General features: G+C 41.3%; 1 protein-coding gene across 5 annotated transcripts in view; it reads right to left on the reverse strand.

Annotated features, from left to right (window-relative positions):
• The window catches only part of ZPLD1 (zona pellucida like domain containing 1), a 152,313-nt gene that overhangs the window by 44,954 nt on the left and 90,749 nt on the right, over positions 1-16,610 (reverse strand). For all 5 annotated transcript variants that reach the window (XM_064143174.1, XM_064143169.1, XM_064143172.1 and 2 more), the window contains one exon: positions 7,785-7,898. The gene's annotated coding sequence lies outside the window, so the exon portion shown is untranslated. The remainder of the gene's footprint in view (positions 1-7,784; positions 7,899-16,610) is intronic.

Consider the following 16,610-nt stretch of genomic DNA (forward strand, 5'->3'; position numbering starts at 1 on the left):
GGGTTGGGGCTATCCCAAGCACAAATACAGGCTGGGAGACAAGTGGCTTGAGAGCAGTCTCAAGAAGAAGGACTTGGGGGTGTCAGCTGATGAAGAACTCAACATGAGCTGGTAATGTGCACTTGCAGCCCAGAAGACGACTATGTCCCTGGGCTGCATCAAAAGAAGGGTGACCAGCAGAGTGCGGGAGGTGATGCTTCCCCTCTACTCTGCTCCCATGAGATCACAGCTGGAGTGCTGCATCTAGTTCTGGGGCCCCATAATAGGAGGGACATGGAAATGCTGGATCAGAGGGCAGGAGCACACCCCCTGTAGGGACAGGCTGTGAGAGTTGGAGCTGTTCAGCCTGGAAAAGAGAAGGTGCTGGGTAGGTCTAATAGCAGCCTTCCAGTACCTGAAGGGGGCTACAGGAAAGTTGGAGAGTGGCCTTTAACAAAGACTTTTAGTGACAGAATGAGGGGGAATGGATTTAAGCTTGAGGAGGTGGAGATTTAGATTGGATATTTGGAAGAAATTCTTTACATTAAAGGTGGTGAGACACTGGTTGCCCAGGCTGGTCATAGCTGCCCTCTCCCCAGAGAGAATCAAGGCCAGGATAGACGAGGCCTGAAATAATCTAGTCTAGTGGAAGGTCATAGAATCAGTCAGGGTTGGAAGGGATCACAAGGATCATCTAGTTCCAACACCCCTGCCATGGGCAGGGACACCCTACCCTAGAGCAGGCTGGCCAGAGCCTCATCCAGCCTGGCCTTAAACATCTCCAGGGGTTGGGCCTCAACCACCTCCCTGGGCAACCCAATCCAGGCTCTCACCACTCTCATGGGGAAGAACTGTCCCCTCATGTCCATTCTGAACCTACCCACCTCCAGCTTTGCTCCATGGCGTGGGGCTTGGAACTAGATAATCTTCAAGGTCCTTTCCAACCCAAACCATTCTATGAATCCGTGTGTCTCATGGCAAAACAGGTCGTTGCCTTTTTGGTTTACATTCATCTCACTGCCACACTTGTTTCTGCATTGCCACTCAAGTTGGGAATAACTGTGAAGCACATGAACTGCATCCTCTCTACTTCAGGTCCTTCAATGGAACTTTCTCTTTTAACTCATACATTCCATTGAAATGAATGTCACATTTTCACTGCTGCCTTCCACTTCATCTTCACCCTGACTCTTCTGATGCAGTTAAAACAGGGCTCAGCTCTTTAGTGTCTGTTTTGAAGACAAGCCTACCAAACAGCCATAACTGCTATTTTTTTTCCAAAGGCATTATTACAGAAAAACACTACCTAAGATGTGAAGAGCTTTAAGACACTTTTCAACTATAAAATTTCCATCTGCTTGTGGATAATTCTTAGTGCTGAGACTTTGAAACACAGCATTTATTTCCTTACAGCTTTCTCTAATGTCAGGCTCTGTGCTGCCATTTCATTCCTGAAACCAAGCAAAATCTGGAAGTTGAAAAAAAGTTATATATGTGCAGATACACAGACCTATATGCATGCACAACAAATTCATACACAAAGAGATACACATATATCCTGAAGGGCAGCAGTATCTTAAAAGAGAGGACTAAAGCTGATGACAGCTCAGCCTGTGAGCAGACTGCATACTCCCAAAACTACAGTAGTTGAGGGCACACAGGACAGAAATACAATAGAAGTTATCATTTAATATATATGAGGAAAAATTAAAACTAAGAATATCAGAGATCAGTGCACCCTAACATGTACCAAAATAGCAGATTATTCCCCACCCCAAAATGGGAAAAGAGTTGTTTTAAATGTGCAAACTACTCTCTCTCTCTTAGTAGAATATAACAGAATTGCCTGGTTGGAAAAGACCTTAATATCATTGAGTCCAGCCATAACCCAATATACAAGGTCAAACATTATGGAGCCCTGAGCAGCCTGATGTAGTTGGAGACATCCCTGCACATGGCAGGGCAGATGGACAAGATGAGGTTTGAGGGTTCCTTCCAATCTGGTGTATTCTGTGATTCTATGATCTCCTGGTACACAACTGCTAGACCTCATCCAAACATAAACACCTCCATGGCTGGCAACTCCATCACCTCACTGGGCAGTTTGTTCCAGTGTCCAATGACTCTTTTGGTGAAGTAATTTTTAACTATTAGCCAACTTTAATCTCCCCTGGTGGAACTTGAGGCCAATCTTGTAGCTACTCAAAATAAAAGAGTGGTTGCAGTCCATGACCACACATTGAACACATAGATGTGGTCATGCCCAAAGTTGGCTTCAGCATCCATTATTTGCTCCTAGAATTACCTGAATTTATTTGCAAGTCAGATTTCCACAGAATTCTTGAGATTTTGAAAGAAGAGTCCTGGATGTGCACCATACAATGTCCTCTTTGTAATTAAATGTTGGGTCAAAGCTTGGAGCCCCTCCTTAATCACACTGTCTCCAGAATCAAACAAGAGCTTTACCTGATGAAGACTAAATGCAAAGATCATAGAGTCATAAAATCAATCAGGTTGGAAGAGACTACCAAGGTCATTCAGTCCAACCTATGCCCCAGCCCTATCCAATCAACTAGACCATGGCACTAAGTGCCTTAGCCAGGCTTTTCTTGAACACATCCAGAGACAGTGACTCCACCACCTCCCTTGGCAGCCCATTCCAATGCCAATCACTCTCTCTGCCAACAACTTCCTCCTAACATCCAGCCTAAACCTCCCCTGGTACAACTTGAGACTGTGTCCCCTTGTTCTGTTGCTGGTTTCTGGGAGAAGAGACCAACCCCCACCTGCTACAACCTCCCTTCAGGTAGTTGTAGACAGCAATGAGGTCCCCCCTGAGCCTCCTCTTCTGCAGGCTAAACAACCCCAGCTCCCTCAGCCTCTCCTCATAGGGTTTGTGTTTGTGAATCAAGGAGCTGTCTACAGAATCCAAGGGAAATGAGTCTGGGGAATAAGTTTTGCAGTTTAAAAAAAGCTTTTGCATCAATTCTACAAGTTTTTAAAAAATATGGTTTGTTTTCCAGTCCTTTTACAATCGTCTCACAGAATAAAAAATTAAAGTTAAAAAACAAAAGGAGATTAAGAAATAGTCATTTTGCATAAAACTAGGCTATACCCAAATCACAGTCTCAAAATCTGACCAGCAAGCTCCGTGGATAACTGAAATTCAAGACTGCAAATAAATAAACAGATAAATGTGTGTGTGTCTACATATATTTAAGTTCTTTATATATATTCCTATGTAAGCTCTTTATATATATTTCAAGCTTTGCTGAACACCAAAAGGCTGAAAACCTACATCTGATTCCCAAACACGCAGCTGTGTTTTTTTCAGTGGTGGAGTCTTTTGTTTTGTTCTGCTGTTGGGGGGGGGGGGGGGGGGGGGGGAGTTGTGCATCTTACTCTGGCAGGGAGAACTAAATGTATATGTTGCCTAAATAAAAGAAGCCTTTTAGCCATGCAGTGCTCTTCAGCCTATAAAACCAGCTTTAAAAAGGTGTGCTTAAAGAAGCACTCACTAGCACAGGTCCATCTGGAGCTTAATCTTTAATAGGCAAAATTCCAGCTGAGACTGCTTTTTTTCCTTCTTAAAGACTAGGGAAATTTCATCTGTGTACTATATTGCCAACAAGATTTGAGGGGGGAAAATGAACTAGAAATATCCAAGGTTTAAAACTCCAAAACATGTATATATTACATCAAAAGAATTATATGTTAAAGAAAAATCATTTATGTATTAAATTGATGTAATAATCTTTTAAGCATTGTGCTTTAGCATACATGTTTGTCTGTGTTGTTACAACACAACCCTGGATACAGTGGAATTTTTGAAGCCCAGTCTGAAAAGAAACTGAGGTAACTGCATATTTGCAAGGGAAGAAGAGAAATAGTGATCAAATGAACGTGATTAATGAAACATTTCCAAGAGAGTTATAAAAAGTAGCATAATACCTTCTTCCAAGAAGGCAGACTATTAGGGGAATGGTTACTAAAGAGTAAAAAAATTGGACAATTACTTGTTGAACAAGCCAGAGATATTGACTTATTAGATCTATTAACAGTTATTCACTTAAGACAGTTGAAGTCATGGAGAAAACTCTTTACCTGCTAGTCTCTGCTACACAGAGGAATTACTCTAGCTTTTCCTGCATCCACTGGTGGTTTGGACTGGAAGGGACCTTAAAGATGATCTTGTTAAATACTGAAATGGTTAAATACTGATATTCTTCATATACACCATCTTCCTACACCCAAAACTGATATGGTTAAATACTGATATTCCTCATATACACTGTTTTCTTTCAGCCAATATTGAAATGGTTAAATACTGATATTCTTCATATACACTACCTTCCTTCACCCAATACTGACATGGTTAAATACTGATATTCTTCATATACACTATTTTCTTTCAGCCAATACTGAAATGGTTAAATACTGATATTCTTCATATACACCATCTTCCTTCACCCAAAATTGACATAGTTAAATACTCATATTCTTCATATACACTATTTTCTTTCAGCCAATACTGAAATGGTTAAATACTGATATTCTTCATATACACCATCTTCCTACACCCAAAACTGAAATGGTTAAATACTGATATTCTTCATATACACCATCTTCCTACACCCAAAACTGAAATGGTTAAATACTGATATTCTTCATATACACCATCTTCCTTCACCCAATACTGACATGGTTAAATACTGATATTCTTCATATACACCACCTTCCTTCACCCAATACTGACATGGTTAAATACTGATATTCTTCATATGCACCATCTTCCTTCACCCCATTCCATATCAATTGTTTGTACTGCGGCTGTGTTTACTCATGGAACACTTGGATTTTACTTTAAGTATTGCCAAAACACTTGCTCTGCTGTTCCACAAAGGTGACCTCAGTAGGCTACATAGATCTTTCTGTGCTTTCACAGCAAATATGGCCAAACCTCTTCCAGAGATTAAGTTTATCAAGCTAAGGAGATGCTGATGTTTTCCAAATTACACCTATCCTACAGTGCAGTGAAAGTACCCAAATATGTACCTGCTCAGCTAAAATTGTGTAGTTTCTATTTGAAATCATGTTTCTGACTTATAACTTAATAAAAACACAAATGAGCTTAAAGTTGAACTATGTCCCCTGAGCCCCATGGGGCAGAAGGATTTCTATTCTGTTCTTCCAACCTTCATGAATTAACCACTGTTTCCCACGGGACATTTGTGCAGATATAGAGTGCAGAATGTTGTCAGCGAGAGCAGATCTGAGGGGGAAACAGGCCCAAGTTTATTGATTTATAGTCAAAACTTTGTGTCTGAATGAAAGAATTTGGGACAAATTCTCCTCTCACTTTCATATTTTCATATTGTCCACTTCATCAAACAAACAAAAAAGAGATCTGATAAAAGAGAGAGGCAATTCAGTATTGCAGTGATCTGAAAGATCACTTTAGCTTAAATGTGAAGGTTCCTGGCAAAAAGCAAAGACCTCTTTTTAGTCATTAAAATCCATACAATTTGAGTTTCGCACTTAGTTTAGCACACCTTTAATCCCATGTGTTAGAAGTTGGATTCTTTAGTGCAACTTGGTGTATTCAACAGGAAATGCCAAGAACATAAACCTACTGAAAACAGGTAATGTTTTTTCTTACAGTCACTGCACATCTCACTGACATTATGAAACTAATGTGAGTTAGTTTTATAAGTAATAATTCTGGATTTATAAATAAAGATAACTTAGGATTTTCCACTTCTCACTTCAGGTACAAACTGTTGTAACTAAAGATGAGGAGAAGGAGGATTATTTGCTTATTTAAGAGTTGAAACAGTCTTACTAAAGAAGACCATCAGGTAACTACCAGCCTATAGATTAGTTAGGTCCCTCCCAACCCAAACCATTCTATACTTCTACAGTCACTAATGAACACTACAACGGTGGCTTTAAAACACTGAGCAAAGAATGTACTCATCTTGCTCTCTTGCAACTGGTTTACATTGTGCTTCTCTTTTAGTGGCCATATTGCAGTTTGAAGATCAATGACACTAAAGGAAGCCCAGGACTGCCTTGTACTGAGACACAAAAACAACAGTTGTGTCCAGTCCCCTGTACAGGGGAATGTAAAAAGAGTCCAGTTTCAGTCCCTAAATCCTGGAATGAAGAGGTTGCTCCAAGGCTGAAATAACATTCTCAACACACTTCCACTCAGTCTACAGATTTCTTTTGCAGACCACTGATCATTATGGAGATTCCATCAGCTAGCAAATTTACAGGAACTATCAAATCACTTCATATAGGCCACTGAAGAGTCATCACATCCTAATGGCCTTCAGTAGCCTCTAACCATGTTCTGGATTCAAGCACGCTGATCCGGTAGTGAGATGCTCTTAAAACTACTGCCTGCCTCCAGAGGCCTGCAGTCACATGGGCAGATAAAGATCTAAACGAGTATCATTCTACTTAATTACTCCTTTTATGCTTTTGAAGAGAGCAATATAAATATAAATCTTCAGTAAATAATGTTTGATGTCACTAGCAAGGAGATTATACTGCAGCCATCTGTTTGCAGCTTGAAACATTACTAGCGAAATAAGACTTCTCTGACAAAAAGCAGCGACAGCTTATGCCATCATAATGACTTCAATTTCCTTACTTTTAGGAACAGAAATTAAGCAGTAAAGTTGTAGAATAATGCTGCAGTACAGTTCTGCCTGATAGAATCCTTCAGAGTTAAATAAGCTGGCAGTAAATAATGCTGCTAATATCTTGGTCTAAAAAAAAAAAGGATGCAATACCACAGATATCATAAACGCTGTGAAATCATAGGGCATTTGCACTGTTCTTAGATTCATATTCAAAGAAGAAAAAGGGGGTGAGGGAATCTACTGTGAAATAGAAAATATTCACTTGTGATATTTTCTTAAGTAACGGCCATTATGGATTTAAAACAAGGTCCCAAGTAATTTTCAAACCCATCTCTAAAGCAAGCTTGAAGGGCACTGCTCGAGACCTATCTGAAAGAAAACAGAATGTCATGCTCTGGTAGAAAATGTTTGCTCGAGTCTCCTGCAAGCGGGGCCAACACGACAAAGCTTTCCCTCACAGCGCACAAAGCAGTCAGAGTAACTATGTCAATTTGGACCGTATCAGTTTATCAGCTTAACTGAAGACTTGATTTCAAATCCCCACAATTTTCATTCAAGAATATATTTCTATTCTTACTACTTTAAAAATAAACAAAGGTGGGGCAATTACCATGTCCAGTCACCTTTGTGACCAGAGACAACGTAATTTCCAATTAGCTAGCCCATGTCATTCGATGGAAGTGGAGCCAGATAAGAAGTCTGGCTTATCAAAACTTTCTTCCATCAATGCAAGGACTGTGGGAACAGCTTGACTGACACCACAAGCTGGCTAACATTGTCTCCTCCAAGTAATTGCATGTTTCCCTCCTGAAAGCAACGTGAGCGCGTTGGACATATGTTGATAGCCTCAGCATTGCAAGGGTTTTGTAACCTTCCTGTCCTCACAGGAGTCTGGCCTGGGTACCTTTAGGTTAAAGCTAAGTTGTGGAAAACCAGAAAACTTAAAATCACCTCTTTTCACAGTTGGATCTTCGTGTTTTCATCACCCATTCCTTGCAAAGTTCTTCCCCGACAGACTCCCACTGAGACTTCCCAGTGAAGTTAAATTTGTCCAACAGGTGGAAAAGTAAGCATTTTGTATTAAAAAGACAGAAAGAATTTGCCATTTACCAGTATTTTAGTAAGCTCTAGTTGGCTGGCACGGTGGGCACTTACCCAAATCCCCTGTAGCTGTTGAGTCAGCTGTACTCCATCTATCCTGTGCTCCTGCATGTGATCAAGTGTTTGACTGCTCTGCCCTGCAGAACTTTTTCAGAAAACACTCTGAGCCTGTGGATGGGGGGAAAAGAGATACTCATTATGAAAAATTCTTTTTAAAATAGGTCTAGATTTGTGATGGGAAAATGTGACAGGTCTCAGAATACTTTACAAGTCTGTTCATCATCAGACTGAAACCTGAGAATGATCTTTATGGTGCCTTTTTTCAGCTCTCTGCCTCTCCTTTCCCCCCCCCCCCCCCCCCCCCCCCCCCCTTCTGCAGCCTTTTGATCTGCTTCTCTCCACTTGTATGAAGATCTCCAGAGAACCATGTGGGGCAAAACAATCAACCTGGAGAAATTACTCTGTCATCAGCTCGTTGAGGGAAAAACCTCGTCTGCTTAAAAAGAGGGGCAGGAGGAAGGAGAGAAATGGAAGCACTGAGATAGGATCAGTAACTAAACTGCAGGGTTATCAATGTCCCGTTGTGCGTTGTGAGAAGTGTCTGGTAGTTTTTCAGTCCTGGGCTAAATCCATCGTGCTAAACAACACAAAGGCAAAAAGAGCAACGTTTCACGCTGCGATGAAAATGTGATCCAGGGGGTGTCATCGTGAATACAGGTGTCAACAGAATGATAATTACCAACAGGACATCAATGCACACAAAGCCAAGTGCACACAAAGGCAAAGATCAAGCTGCTAGAAACCAAACCTGCTTCATAATATCTGCTCCCCCAGCACTGGGATTTGGAGAGAGGAGTGGGAGGAGGTGTTTAACTCCCTTTTGTTGCGTTGGTTTTTCCTCTTCCTCCTTTCACTCCCTCTTTTCAGTTTCTATTGGAACCATCTCTGCCTGGAAGCTTTTGTTACACCTTTGCCCAGGGAAAAGGGTTCTTTAGAATCCTTGGCAGCATAGAAATAGTTTTGAGATGCCTGGACTTCTTGGGGTTTAGAGCAGTTTTTAGGACAGGAAAGCTCTGCTTCTGCCATGACTTCACTTGGGTCAGCTTCTCTTCAACAGCAGAATTGTTATGGGGAGATCCTGCTAATGTTTACGTACATATAAGGAGTGGGTGTCAGGAAGATGGGGCCAAATTCTTCTCAGTGGTGCCCAGCAACAGGGCAAGAGGTAATGGGCATAACATTCAACATAGGAAATCCTCCTCATTTAAACATGAGGAGTAGAGAGGGAGAAGAACCTCTCTAGATCTGATAGACACATTTTCTTGATGCATCCCAGAATGTCGTTGACCTTCTTGGCCACAAGGACACATTGCTGTCCCATGCAGAACCTGCCATCCACTAGGACTCCAAACTCCATGGAGTTGCTCTCCAACAGGGCAACCCCTAACCTGTACTGATGCCTGACGTTATTCCTCCCCAGGTGCAGGACTCTGCACTCATCCTTATTGAATTTCATGAGCTTTGCCTTCACCCAGCCCTCCAGCTTGTCCAGAGCCTAACCATCTCCCTGGGCAGCCTGTTCCAATGGCTGACCACTCTTGCAGGAAATAAACTATGCCTAATCCCCCAGCTAAACCTCCCCTGGCACAATTTCAGACCATCTCCTCATGTTCTATCACCTGTCTTCTCTGACAAACTCTTACTCTCTGCAGGTTTTTCAGTACCTGCTCTGGAGTAAGGCTTGGCAATATGTGCAAGGGTGCCAGAGCAGAAGCGAGCAGTTATGGAGCTGTCAGCATGTGGCTTGTATTACCATGAGCCAGTCCTTGATTCAGGATGGGCTCTGTTGCTTTCATCTTGGTCTGTATTCTGTTTGGTGTGTGACTCCTCTGTGATTTGACTGAGAATCACAGAATGCTTTCGGTTGGAAGGGACCCTACTGTTTCCTCTCATTCTATCACCCAATACTAGGGAGAACACACTGACCCCCACCTCACTCCGACCTCCTTTCAGGGAGTTAGAGAGCAATAAGGTCTCCCCTCAACCTCCTCTTCTTCAGAGTAAACCACTCCAGTTCCCTCAGCTCTTCCTTACAAGACCTGTTCTCTAGCCCCAGCCCCTTCACTCACTACCTTTGGTGCCCTTCATGTACCCTGTGAAAATGAATGCTGACATACCCCTCACTCAACACTTGCTTCTCAGGCAAAGAGCTAAATGTTCTCAACCCCAGCTCTCATGACCTGAGAGAACAGCACTTCTCTCCTTAATCTATTAAAATTCCCTGGGCGGGGGGGGGAAACAGCCCAAATATATTCTACCTGTAACTGACAACTCTTAACTTGTTGAGGAATATCAATCAAAAAGTCTCTGCACTTAGCAGAAACAGGAACTTCATTGTTATCTGTTGGTCCCTTCTCACCCAAACCATTCCATGAATGTATGCATTGCACTGGACATATGAGTGATCTGAAGGACATGCCACACACCCAAGGTTGACTCAAATTCTCTCTAAATAACAGAGAATTCAGCAATTCCACTCAAGTAGGATGTGTGATTTATCTACTCTTTATATTTCAAATAAAAAGAAATCTCTGGTTTCATCAACATGGAAAAATAAACCTAAGTATTTCACCATCAACTCTCAAAGGAACATGCCCCCAGTTATTGATTCTCTAACCTCACACAACTTATTCACAACTAAATTATTTTCCCTCTGTATAACACTCAGTAGTTTTGTAAGCTTTCAGTATGACTTCAAACAGTTCTTCCAGCCAGGACAAATGTAAAACTGCACTGCTATGAATAGATCACATAAAGAGCTTTCCAAATGCACCTCATTATTACTGAAAGTCCATCCTGCTCATTTCCAAATCCAAAACACATGTTTCCATCCCACAGATCCTACTCTGCCTGTCTCACTGTTTTCTGTATTATTTGAGATCAGGCAAGTTGATTCTGCCAAAACACTCATTTTAGAGGAGTTTTGGACACAGCCTGGTGACAACTTTTGGCAATTAGCATGTAAGGAGCTTTCTCTCTTACAGAAAAACATGATGCATAAGGCCAGACTATTTCTCCTCCAGGATTTGGAAAGCCTCCCTTCAGCCACAACTTGCTGCCAACATCTAAATACCTGTAAGGAGGCAGAGTAACTCCGAGAGAATAGAAAATCTCAGCAGAAGAGGATGAATTTCAAATAAAAGGGCAAGCCCAAAGTTTATTAACTAATCCATATACCAGCCAATTTCTACTGCGGATTTGCCCATGATATAATTACCAAAGTTGCCAGATTTGCATTGATCTAAGGGAAAAAAAAACCAAACAAACACACCAACAAACAAAACTCCCCCTCCAAAAAAATAGAAAAAACAGAATGTAGGAAAAAAAAGTTAATAAGAGGTCATAATTTATTACTAACCAGGAAAAAAAAATCTATATATGTGTGTGTATATATATACACACACATATAAAATCGTTCCATTTGCATTACTATTGTCATCTTGTACAGAACTTTGGAGATATCCTCATGTTTCTTTCACCAAATTGAAGTCAATGCTGGAACTTTAACATCAATTTGAAATTCCATAAAGCTCAGCTAGATTGCTAGCTGTGGTTTGGGTTTTTTTCTTTAAAGCATTGAGAAAAAATAAGGCTATTTCAAAACAAAATAGTCTTCAACTTTATAAGTCATATAAAATTCCCATGCTTAGATCAGAAGTGAAACACTTTACTCCCTGCCTTTTTGGGAATGAGTTCTGAAAGTGCATGGTGATTGCACCAGGGTCTGAGAAATGAATTCTGCAGCTAAACGTTCTTCTAAGGGAACAATTCAACTAAAAGAACATTTTCATTCTTTAGGGACAGAGGAAGTTTTACAGATGATTAGGTAAGTAGTTTATATCTGGTCTTATGCCTTGTCTAGAATGTACCTCAACACCAAATGATTCCAAAAAGTTCAGGACTGAAGAATAGTTAGATGCAAAATCCCAGATGAGAAAGCACAAACAAGCAAACCCTTCCCATAAACTGGGAACTTGGATTACATTTGGGTCATATACAGGCTTATATTTTGGAAGACACCTCATAGATTCCCTCTCTAGACATGATCATTATGTATGTACATTAATTATACCTAACTCTTTTCTAGCCAAGCCAGTACTAGTACTGTCTGCTTTTACAACAACATTTTGGAAGCCTCCAAATGCTCACTACCCCTCCAGATGCATCCTGCCCCATCTCCATTTGCTTTGTTTCTCATACTTACATTTGTCTGCATTTTAAACCCCACTCTTTTGCTTTTCTCAGTATTTAGCCCACATTAAGGTCCTCAGGATATGCAATTGAATGCTACTACCCAGGTTACTTCTCTGAAAGACTGGATTTAATTCAGATTAACAACTCCTATCATTCTTACTACATCTACTCAATGTCTGCTGTAACCACACACACACAAAAAATCAATATGGCATGAAAAATTGCTCCCTACTTATAATCAAATAGACTCACAGAAACACATGGCTTAAAAATTGTCATGGCTATTTACATCATTGACATCCAGAGAGAGCGTGCCCCAGTTTTAAATAACTGAGCAGTATTCAGCCTCAGACCCCAGCGGTTCACTTTCTATCTTGCCAAAGCAACTGTTATTTTAGATCTCTCTAATGCAAACTGTTAGCATAACAGGGAGCACAAGTGAGAGAAAATGATCATGAAATTATACTTGCACTGAAAACATCACATAGAACCCAGAATCCAGTTTTACCAAAGGCAAAAAGCATGACCTGAACAGATTGTAAATAACCTTAGCATCGGTTTCATCTGGGTACAGACCAGAGGAGTGGGATATATAAATCCCTGTTATTCATACTAGCAACACAACAAAATACATCAAAGGGCCAACATGCTTCCATATTAGTAGAGGTAAACTTGAATAAGAAATGGCTGTGGCAACAAATTGTGAACTGAATTTTAAAGCACTGAACAACCAAACAAACCTACACAGAAGACCTCTTTAGCTTCTCTGGCTACACGGAAACTCGCCTGCTTCGTGGCAACAAATTTCTTCTCTCTGTGCATTTAAACAGCATTAAACCCAGCTCATCTCTTGCTTTAAGATTCCTCCTGGTCTCAAAAGTTATGGCAACAAAAAATTGATTCTTTTTCATTTTAGATGTTTAGGCCCCTGCTGACAGAACCTCCATTTAGTATCATATATGAGCTTCGCCCATAAGTGTTTTGAAAGAGTTTTTGTATTGCCTGTAACAGATCTGCTGTGAAAATAAAACTGGAATTAAACTTCCTTTTGTATTACAAAAAAAAATTTGGTTTCACCTGTATGTACAGAAAGCAAAAATGCTATCACTTGCTGTCTTTAGGCATAGAAAGTTACGCTGTTCAAATCAAAGAGGTGAAGTTACTTTTTAAGACCATCATTTCTAAACACACGTGCATTTTGGGTGAATTTTATGAATCTAATACTTCATCCTATTAGATAAACCCTCCACACTCCTGTGTGAACCCATTCTCACCTCCTAACCAAACCCACAGTCCCCTTTCCTTTCCTTTAACAGCTAGATTATATTTAATCTTTCCGTACCACAAGCAATTCTTTTATACTGAGATCTGAAGATTTTTAGATGAGAAAAAGAGGAGGGTTTTGACCTGAAAGGAACATTAATCTGGTCCTCTGGTGTTACAGCATAGCCTTTCCTCGTCTCCCTCTGCCATTAGCTTCTTCAGCTAAATGCAGATGTCACCAGCCTTTCTTTAGCAGAGGGAAATAAGTGTCCCATTAAGTACTTAGAGGGGGGACAGATTCTCCCATTCAGCTAGTTCCCTACACACTTGCTGGTGCTGAACAGCATATCTTCTATTTCTGAGAAAGGGCCATCACAGAGAGGTTATTTTCCTCTAAGTGGTTTCCTTATTTCACCTGTTCTCAAGTTTAGTGTTAAGTTGCTGAAAGATTACCTCATTCAGAAGATCAGGAGCCTGTTAGGCTCTAGACTGTAGGATGAGTGAGGCAATAGTTATTTGTTTGAAAAATACAGGTAAGTTTAGCTTGCATTGCAAAGAAATATGCCTGAATTTGCCATTATTCCAGGGAAGTCTGAATTATTTCAGAGGCTCAAGAGGCCCTGCTCACAATGGTGAAAAAAATCACATGCAGAGACTTCCAGCTGCTAGTCTCATTCCATAAGAGCCTGAAGAGAACTGAAGCAAAGGGCTGACTGCCTGAGCAAGCACTGCTGCAGACACCTTGGGGCTTCTCCAAGGAGGAAAGTCAGCTCTGCCTAAGGTAGGATGAAGTTTAACATGTTTTAATACACCAGTGAAGCTCCCCAACTGGGGAGCCCAACTGGGCTCTCCCCACTACTTCCTTTAGTGTAAAGAGGATATTTTTTCTTCACATTTTGGTTTTACGTTGCCCTTGCAGTTTCCTTTGGGGGTCTCTGAGGGAGGGGATGGGGGGGGGGGGGGAGGGTCTAGAGGCAGTTTTCTTTAAGGGAAAAAAAAAAGTAAGGACCATTAAAATGACTGCAATAAGAGCAGAGCTTCCCATGTTTACTCAGGTCACAGACTGAGTTCTAAGACTGCTTTCCACAAGCTCTTTCTGAGTGACCAGGACAATTTTCTATATTTTAATGTGAAATTAAAACTTCAAACCAGCAAGACTTGAGGTGTCAGAAAACATTAATCAAGGGGAGAGAAAAAGTGACAGATATCATAAAGATTTTTCCCACAGAAGAGCTTTGACATGTTCCTCCTAGGTTGTGCCTGATATTTGGAATATAAAATCAGCAAACTGCCCCTAGGAAGAAAAAAAACTAGACAACACGACCTCTATAACTAGATTTCAGATGCCTGTTCATTATTTTGCAGAAGAAATGTTCAGCAGGATCAATATGCCATCAGGATAAAAGAAGAGTATAAATTGTCCCAAGAGTTGGTCAGAATTTTCTTTACTGTCAACCAGGGAATTAAAAACCAAGCAGGAGGCATATTAAAGCTGTGCTTTTATAAGCTTAATCAGTAGGCTGGAAAATGAGTTTCAAACAGAGATAATGAGCTCCCAAATCATAATTTGCCAAGGGTGCATCGATTTTCACTGGTCTTCAGGTCTTTTATGAGCATCCAGCATCAGATCACCTTCCTGCCCCAGGCCCCATCACTAAGGAGAGGTATGTGGCAGATCAGGCTTCACTTGTGTACTTACAGTTCCTGGAGGTAAACTTGTGTGGCTTCACTTGTGTACTCACAGTTCCTGGAGGTAAACTTGTGTGGCTTCACTTGTGTACTCACAGTTCCTGGAGGTAAACTTGTGTGGCTTCACTTGTGTACTCACAGTTCCTGGAGGTAAACTTGTGTGGCTTCACTTGTGTACTCACAGTTCCTGGAGGTAAACTTGTGTGGCTTCACTTGTGTACTCACAGTTCCTGGAGGTAAACTTGTGTGGCATGCCCTGGTGATCCTGCAAGCGGATTGGACTCAATGATCTCCAGAAGTCCCTTCCAATCCCTACCATTTTATGACTCTGCGATGCTGGGTGAGAGGAAGGGAAACTCAGCCTGATTCACTGTAGTAAGAACATAGACATGGCACTTCAGGACACGGTTTAATGGTCATGGTGATGTTAGAGTGATTTTAGTGATCTTTCCCAACTGAAACAATCCTTAGTCCATGCAAGGAGGACTTAGCAGCCTAATGGTTGCAGGAGGTAAAAAGGGCACAAATTTGGATCTGCTTGAGATGGATACTCCACACTCATTGAAGGAAAGCATTTTCACGTTCCACTGAATAAACATTCTTCTTCCCCTCTTTGACATCTTCCCAGAGACAGCAAAGGGCTAATCGTAACAGTAGCGAAATTGCTACCACCACTGTGGATTTACCAACCCCGTAGTCACTGTCCTCATTACCCTCCACCCCCAGCAATTAGAGCATTTATCCAGTACATAAGGAAGCACACTGAAGGTCTCTCCTCTGCTCACAGGAGCACATCTCCTGTTGCAGATCTCACGATTAAGTCAAAGGATGAAAGCTACGACTGGACAACCATTTCTGTCCCCACCAACTCATACTGAACTGTTCACACAAAGACTCTCAAATATCAGTTACAGCAACTGAGAAAAAAAATCAGTGTAGCATGTTGAGATCAGGGCCTAAAGCCCTGAGAAACAGGATAAGCTTAAAGAAAGCCTTTAGGCTAGAGGAACATTAAACCTGAGTCTTCTACATCTAAGTCAAGCAGCTGGATCAATTAACAAAGGATCTACAAAAGAAGCAGGCTTCAGTCACAGCATCCCAAATTTGTTATACATTATATCACAAGAGTACTTTTAAATAAATACATTTTAAAAACATGATTCAGGTTCATAGTTGATTTCTGCTTTTATGACTGCAGAGGAAAGCCACAAAAGGATCTACGCTCTTGCTACAGTGAATCAGGCCTGGTTTCCCTTCCTCTCACCCAACATCACAGATCATAGAATGATAGTGATTGTGAAGGGACCTCTGGAGATCATCAATTCCAATCCACTTGCATGCCACACAGGAACATGTCCAGGTCGATTTAGAAACTCTCCAGAAAAGGAGATTTCATAACCTCCCTAGGCAGCCTGGTCCAGGGCTCTGGCACATTCACAGCAATGAAGTTTCTCCTCATGTTGAGGTGGAAATTTGTGTGCTTCCAGTTTGTGTCCATTGTTCCTCATCCTATCACAGGGCAACACTGAAAATGGACTTGCTCCTTCTTCTTCAGGGTTCTGCACTTTGGCCACAACAACCCCAAGCAGCACTACAGGCTGGGGACAGAGTGGCTGGAGAGCAGCCAGGAAGAAAGGGACCTGGGGGTACTGATAGATAGTAGCTGAAGATGAG

This window comes from Pogoniulus pusillus, chromosome 5, assembly GCF_015220805.1.
Source record: "Pogoniulus pusillus isolate bPogPus1 chromosome 5, bPogPus1.pri, whole genome shotgun sequence".
NCBI classification, from domain to species: domain Eukaryota; kingdom Metazoa; phylum Chordata; class Aves; order Piciformes; family Lybiidae; genus Pogoniulus; species Pogoniulus pusillus.